The following is an 8194-nucleotide window of genomic DNA, read 5'->3' on the forward strand; positions in this document are numbered from 1 at the left end:
GGAAATCTAGCTCTTCCAAGGAAGAGTGCAGTGTGTTGGCCTACACACAAAATACACAGAGTGACTGGGGAAGGTTTCCGGGCCTGGATGTTTCTTAGTAGCCCAGTGGAGCCTGCCGGTACTCGGTGGTCTTGCAGGGAATAGGGTGCCCACATGAGGTCCTCGTTGTCTTGAAAAGCTTACTAACCTTAAAAGAAAACAGACCTGAAACTAATGCCTCAAGGAAACTGCTCCAAACTTAGCTTCGGCAGGGCTATTCAAGGCTTTACCTTGAGGAAAGGACACACGACATGTTTCCTTTTATCTCTAGAGCGCCTCAGGAGAGGCTCCCACCTAGGCTATGAAAGCACCCTGTTGATGTAGAGAACACTCGTTCCCTCCCAGAGCCCTGTCTACAATAACTAGAGACCCGTCCTAAAACTGTTATTTACGTAGCTTCAAGGCAGCATGAATGGAGAATTCAAAATGGGTAAGCAAGGCTTGTGTCATAGTATCCCCGTTTCCAGCGAACATGTGGCCTACCTCCTTGTGATTTCTACCAAGTAAATATATACTCTAGGTACACACTGGTCCCTTCCTTGAATAAAGTTTATTTGGCACGTAATTCTGCGTGTAGCCAACCGCCTCCCCCAGCGATCGCTCTGGGTAGGCTATCGGGCTTAGCTTCTTCTAAAACCCTGGAGTGTAAGAGGAAGAACTGTGCTGTGGTTACAGCAGAAACGCAAGCCGACTTTCTACTGTAAGGATGGGGTGTTAAGGTATGACTTTGTAGACGGAATGCGAAGCAGTATTGTTTTCTCAGTTCTTCAGCCTAGGGCAATGAGGCATATTTGCCTGACATGTAGGAATTGAGAGAACACATTTCCTGGAGCTGTTGGAGAGCTGAGGAAATCTAGCTCTCCCAAGGAAGTTTAGAGTGTGTTGCCCTACACTCAGCATACACAGAGTGACTGGGAAAGGTTTTCGGGCCTGGAAGTGTCTTAGCAGCCTAGTGGAACCTGGCGGTACTCGGTGTTCGTGCAGGGAATAGGGTGCCCACGCGAGGTCCTCCGTTTCCTGAAAAGCTCACTAACGTTAAAGAAAGCAGACCTAAAGCTAATGCCTCAAAGACTCTGCTCCAAGCTTTCACATCGGCAGGGCTATTCTAGGCTTTACCTTGAGGAAAGGACTCACGTCAAGTTTCCTTTATGCTCTAGAGCGTCTCAGGCGAGGCTCCCATCCAGGTATGAAAGCACCCTGTTGATGTAGTGAACACTCGTTCCCTTCCCCGAGCCCTGCCGACAGACACTAGAGACCCGTCCTAAAACTGTTATTTAGGTAGGTTCAAGGCAGCAGGAATGGAACATTCAAAATGGGTAAGCAAGGCTTGTGCCATCAGGTCCCCGTTTCCAGCGAACACGCACCCTAAACCCTTGTGATTTCTGCCAAGGAAATATACACTCTAGCAACACACTGGTCCCTTCCTTGAATAAAATTTATTTGGCACGGAATTCTGCGTGTAGCCAACCGCCTCCCCCAGGGAGCGCTCTGGGTAGGCTATCGGGCTTAGCTTCTTCTAAAACCCTGGAGTGTAAGAGGAAGAACTGTGCTTTGGTTACAGCAGGAAAGCAAGACGACTTTCTCGTGTAAGGATGGGGTCTTAAGGATTGACTTTAAAGAAGGAATGCGTTGCAGTTTTGGTTTCTCAGTTCCGCTCAGCCTAGGGAAATGAGGGAGATTTGCATGACATATAGGACTTGAGAGAACACATTTCCTGGAGTTGTTGGAGAGCTGAGGAAATCTAGCTCTTCCAAGGAAGAGTGCAGTGTGTTGCCCTACACACAAAATACACAGTGACTGCGAAATGTTTCCGGGCCTGGATGTTTCTTAGTAGCCCAGTGGAGCCTGCTGGTACTCGGTGCTCTTGCAGGGAATAGGGTGCCCACGAGAGGTCCTCGGTGTCTTGAAAAGCTTACTAACCTTACAAGAAAACAGACCTAAAACAAATGCCTCAAGGAAACTGCTGCAAGCTTAGTTAGCTTCGGCAGGGCTATTCAAGGCTTTACCTGGAGGAAAGAACTCACGTCAAGTTTCCTTTATCTCTAGGGCGTCTGAGGAGAGGCTCCCACCCAGGCTATGAAAGCACCCGGTTGATGCAGAGAACACTCGTTCCCTTCCCAGAGCCCTGCCTACAATGACTAAAGACTCGTCCTAAAACTGTTATTTAGGTAACGTCAAGGCAGCATGAATGGAGCATTCAAAATGGGAAAGCAAGGCTTGTGCCATAAGGTCCCCGTTTCCAGCGAACACGCGGCCTACCTACTTGTGATTTCTACCAAGTAAATATATACTCTAGCTAAACACTGGTCCCTTCCTTGAATAAAATTTATTTGGCACGGAGTTCTGCGTGTAGCCAACAGCCTCCCCCAAGGAGCGCTCTAGGTAGGCTATCGGGTTTAGCTTCTTCTAAAACCCTGGAGTGTAAGAGGAAGAACTGTGCTGTGGTTACAGCAGAAACGCAAGCCGACTTTCTACTGTAAGGATGGGGTGTTAAGGTATGACTTTGTAGACGGAATGCGAAGCAGTATTGTTTTCTCAGTTCTTCAGCCTAGGGCAATGAGGCATATTTGCCTGACATGTAGGAATTGAGAGAACACATTTCCTGGAGCTGTTGGAGAGCTGAGGAAATCTAGCTCTCCCAAGGAAGTTTGCAGTGTGTTGCCCTACACTCAGCATACACAGAGTGACTGGGAAAGGTTTTCGGGCCTGGAAGTGTCTTAGCAGCCTAGTGGAACCTGGCGGTACTCGGTGTTCGTGCAGGGAATAGGGTGCCCACGCGAGGTCCTCCGTTTCCTGAAAAGCTCACTAACGTTAAAGAAAACAGACCTAAAGCTAATGCCTCAAAGACTCTGCTCCAAGCTTCCACATCGGCAGGGCTATTCTAGGCTTTACCTTGAGGAAAGGACTCACGTCAAGTTTCCTTTATGCTCTAGAGCGTCTCAGGCGAGGCTCCCATCCAGGTATGAAAGCACCCTGTTGATGTAGTGAACACTCGTTCCCTTCCCAGAGCCCTGCCTACAGACACTAGAGACCCGTCCTAAAATTGTAATTTATGTAGCTTCAAGGCAGCTTGAATGGAGCATTCAAAATGGGTAAGCAAGGCTTTTGCCATAAGTTCCCCGTTTCCAGCGAACATGCAGCCTACCTCCTTGTGATTTCTACCAAGTAAATATACACTCTAGCTACACACTGGTCCCTTCCTTGAATAAAGTTTATTTGGCACGGAATTCTGCGTGTAGCCAACCGCCTCCCCCAGGGAGCGCTCTGGGTAGGGTATCGGGCTTAGCTTCTTCTAAAACCCTGGAGTGTAAGAGGAAGAACTGTGCTTTGGTTACAGCAGGAAAGCAAGACGACTTTCTCGTGTAAGGATGGGGTCTTAAGGTTTGACTTTAAAGAAGGAATGCGTTGCAGTTTTGGTTTCTCAGTTCCGCTCCGCCTAGGGAAATGAGGGAGATTTGCATGACATATAGGACTTGAGAGAACACATTTCCTGGAGTTGTTGGAGAGCTGAGGAAATCTAGCTCTTCCAAGGAAGAGTGCAGTGTGTTGCCCTACACACAAAATACACAGTGACTGCGAAATGTTTCCGGGCCTGGATGTTTCTTAGTAGCCCAGTGGAGCCTGCTGGTACTCGGTGCTCTTGCAGGGAATAGGGTGCCCACGAGAGGTCCTCGGTGTCTTGAAAAGCTTACTAACCTTAAAAGAAAACAGACCTAAAACAAATGCCTCAAGGAAACTGCTGCAAGCTTAGTTAGCTTCGGCAGGGCTATTCAAGGCTTTACCTGGAGGAAAGAACTCACGTCAAGTTTCCTTTATCTCTAGGGCGTCTGAGAAGAGGCTCCCACCCAGGCTATGAAAGCACCCGGTTGATGCAGAGAACACTCGTTCCCTTCCCAGAGCCCTGCCTACAATGACTAAAGACTCGTCCTAAAACTGTTATTTAGGTAACTTCAAGGCAGCATGAATGGAGCATTCAAAATGGGAAAGCAAGGCTTGTGCCATAAGGTCCCCGTTTCCAGCGAACACGCGGCCTACCTACTTGTGATTTCTACCAAGTAAATATATACTCTAGCTAAACACTGGTCCCTTCCTTGAATAAAATTTATTTGGCACGGAGTTCTGCGTGTAGCCAACAGCCTCCCCCAAGGAGCGCTCTACGTAGGCTATCGGGCTTAGTTTCTTCTAAAACCCTGCAGTGTAAGAGGAAGAACTGTGCTTTGGTTACAGCAGGAACGCAAGCTGACTTTCTCCTGTAAGGATGGAGTCTTAAGGTATGACTTTGTAGAAGGAATGCGAAACAGTTTTGGTTTCTCAGTGCCGCTCAGCCTAGGGCAATGAGGCAGATTTGCATGATATGTAGGACGTGAGAGAACACATTTCCTGGAGCTGTTGGAGAGCAGAGGAAATCTAGCTCTTCCAAGGAAGAGTGCAGTGTGTTGGCCTACACACAAAATACACAGAGTGACTGGGGAAGGTTTCCGGGCCTGGATGTTTCTTAGTAGCCCAGTGGAGCCTGCCGGTACTCGGTGGTCTTGCAGGGAATAGGGTGCCCACACGAGGTCCTCGTTGTCTTGAAAAGCTTACTAACCTTAAAAGAAAACAGACCTGAAACTAATGCCTCAAGCAAACTGCTCCAAACTTAGCTTCGGCAGGGCTATTCAAGGCTTTACCTTGAGGAAAGGACACACGACATGTTTCCTTTTATCTCTAGAGCGCCTCAGGAGAGGCTCCCACCTAGGCTATGAAAGCACCCTGTTGATGTAGAGAACACTCGTTCCCTCCCAGAGCCCTGTCTACAATAACTAGAGACCCGTCCTAAAACTGTTATTTACGTAGCTTCAAGGCAGCATGAATGGAGAATTCAAAATGGGTAAGCAAGGCTTGTGTCATAGTATCCCCGTTTCCAGCGAACATGTGGCCTACCTCCTTGTGATTTCTACCAAGTAAATATATACTCTAGGTACACACTGGTCCCTTCCTTGAATAAAGTTTATTTGGCACGTAATTCTGCGTGTAGCCAACCGCCTCCCCCAGCGATCGCTCTGGGTAGGCTATCGGGCTTAGCTTCTTCTAAAACCCTGGAGTGTAAGAGGAAGAACTGTGCTGTGGTTACAGCAGAAACGCAAGCCGACTTTCTACTGTAAGGATGGGGTGTTAAGGTATGACTTTGTAGACGGAATGCGAAGCAGTATTGTTTTCTCAGTTCTTCAGCCTAGGGCAATGAGGCATATTTGCCTGACATGTAGGAATTGAGAGAACACATTTCCTGGAGCTGTTGGAGAGCTGAGGAAATCTAGCTCTCCCAAGGAAGTTTAGAGTGTGTTGCCCTACACTCAGCATACACAGAGTGACTGGGAAAGGTTTTCGGGCCTGGAAGTGTCTTAGCAGCCTAGTGGAACCTGGCGGTACTCGGTGTTCGTGCAGGGAATAGGGTGCCCACGCGAGGTCCTCCGTTTCCTGAAAAGCTCACTAACGTTAAAGAAAGCAGACCTAAAGCTAATGCCTCAAAGACTCTGCTCCAAGCTTTCACATCGGCAGGGCTATTCTAGGCTTTACCTTGAGGAAAGGACTCACGTCAAGTTTCCTTTATGCTCTAGAGCGTCTCAGGCGAGGCTCCCATCCAGGTATGAAAGCACCCTGTTGATGTAGTGAACACTCGTTCCCTTCCCCGAGCCCTGCCGACAGACACTAGAGACCCGTCCTAAAACTGTTATTTAGGTAGGTTCAAGGCAGCAGGAATGGAACATTCAAAATGGGTAAGCAAGGCTTGTGCCATCAGGTCCCCGTTTCCAGCGAACACGCACCCTAAACCCTTGTGATTTCTGCCAAGGAAATATACACTCTAGCAACACACTGGTCCCTTCCTTGAATAAAATTTATTTGGCACGGAATTCTGCGTGTAGCCAACCGCCTCCCCCAGGGAGCGCTCTGGGTAGGCTATCGGGCTTAGCTTCTTCTAAAACCCTGGAGTGTAAGAGGAAGAACTGTGCTTTGGTTACAGCAGGAAAGCAAGACGACTTTCTCGTGTAAGGATGGGGTCTTAAGGATTGACTTTAAAGAAGGAATGCGTTGCAGTTTTGGTTTCTCAGTTCCGCTCAGCCTAGGGAAATGAGGGAGATTTGCATGACATATAGGACTTGAGAGAACACATTTCCTGGAGTTGTTGGAGAGCTGAGGAAATCTAGCTCTTCCAAGGAAGAGTGCAGTGTGTTGCCCTACACACAAAATACACAGTGACTGCGAAATGTTTCCGGGCCTGGATGTTTCTTAGTAGCCCAGTGGAGCCTGCTGGTACTCGGTGCTCTTGCAGGGAATAGGGTGCCCACGAGAGGTCCTCGGTGTCTTGAAAAGCTTACTAACCTTACAAGAAAACAGACCTAAAACAAATGCCTCAAGGAAACTGCTGCAAGCTTAGTTAGCTTCGGCAGGGCTATTCAAGGCTTTACCTGGAGGAAAGAACTCACGTCAAGTTTCCTTTATCTCTAGGGCGTCTGAGGAGAGGCTCCCACCCAGGCTATGAAAGCACCCGGTTGATGCAGAGAACACTCGTTCCCTTCCCAGAGCCCTGCCTACAATGACTAAAGACTCGTCCTAAAACTGTTATTTAGGTAACGTCAAGGCAGCATGAATGGAGCATTCAAAATGGGAAAGCAAGGCTTGTGCCATAAGGTCCCCGTTTCCAGCGAACACGCGGCCTACCTACTTGTGATTTCTACCAAGTAAATATATACTCTAGCTAAACACTGGTCCCTTCCTTGAATAAAATTTATTTGGCACGGAGTTCTGCGTGTAGCCAACAGCCTCCCCCAAGGAGCGCTCTAGGTAGGCTATCGGGTTTAGCTTCTTCTAAAACCCTGGAGTGTAAGAGGAAGAACTGTGCTGTGGTTACAGCAGAAACGCAAGCCGACTTTCTACTGTAAGGATGGGGTGTTAAGGTATGACTTTGTAGACGGAATGCGAAGCAGTATTGTTTTCTCAGTTCTTCAGCCTAGGGCAATGAGGCATATTTGCCTGACATGTAGGAATTGAGAGAACACATTTCCTGGAGCTGTTGGAGAGCTGAGGAAATCTAGCTCTCCCAAGGAAGTTTGCAGTGTGTTGCCCTACACTCAGCATACACAGAGTGACTGGGAAAGGTTTTCGGGCCTGGAAGTGTCTTAGCAGCCTAGTGGAACCTGGCGGTACTCGGTGTTCGTGCAGGGAATAGGGTGCCCACGCGAGGTCCTCCGTTTCCTGAAAAGCTCACTAACGTTAAAGAAAACAGACCTAAAGCTAATGCCTCAAAGACTCTGCTCCAAGCTTCCACATCGGCAGGGCTATTCTAGGCTTTACCTTGAGGAAAGGACTCACGTCAAGTTTCCTTTATGCTCTAGAGCGTCTCAGGCGAGGCTCCCATCCAGGTATGAAAGCACCCTGTTGATGTAGTGAACACTCGTTCCCTTCCCAGAGCCCTGCCTACAGACACTAGAGACCCGTCCTAAAATTGTAATTTATGTAGCTTCAAGGCAGCTTGAATGGAGCATTCAAAATGGGTAAGCAAGGCTTTTGCCATAAGTTCCCCGTTTCCAGCGAACATGCAGCCTACCTCCTTGTGATTTCTACCAAGTAAATATACACTCTAGCTACACACTGGTCCCTTCCTTGAATAAAGTTTATTTGGCACGGAATTCTGCGTGTAGCCAACCGCCTCCCCCAGGGAGCGCTCTGGGTAGGGTATCGGGCTTAGCTTCTTCTAAAACCCTGGAGTGTAAGAGGAAGAACTGTGCTTTGGTTACAGCAGGAAAGCAAGACGACTTTCTCGTGTAAGGATGGGGTCTTAAGGTTTGACTTTAAAGAAGGAATGCGTTGCAGTTTTGGTTTCTCAGTTCCGCTCCGCCTAGGGAAATGAGGGAGATTTGCATGACATATAGGACTTGAGAGAACACATTTCCTGGAGTTGTTGGAGAGCTGAGGAAATCTAGCTCTTCCAAGGAAGAGTGCAGTGTGTTGCCCTACACACAAAATACACAGTGACTGCGAAATGTTTCCGGGCCTGGATGTTTCTTAGTAGCCCAGTGGAGCCTGCTGGTACTCGGTGCTCTTGCAGGGAATAGGGTGCCCACGAGAGGTCCTCGGTGTCTTGAAAAGCTTACTAACCTTAAAAGAAAACAGACCT

Source organism: Balaenoptera physalus, assembly GCF_965194825.1.
Source record: "Balaenoptera physalus genome assembly, contig: HAP1_SCAFFOLD_2110, whole genome shotgun sequence".
In the NCBI taxonomy this organism is placed as follows: Eukaryota; Metazoa; Chordata; class Mammalia; order Artiodactyla; family Balaenopteridae; genus Balaenoptera; species Balaenoptera physalus.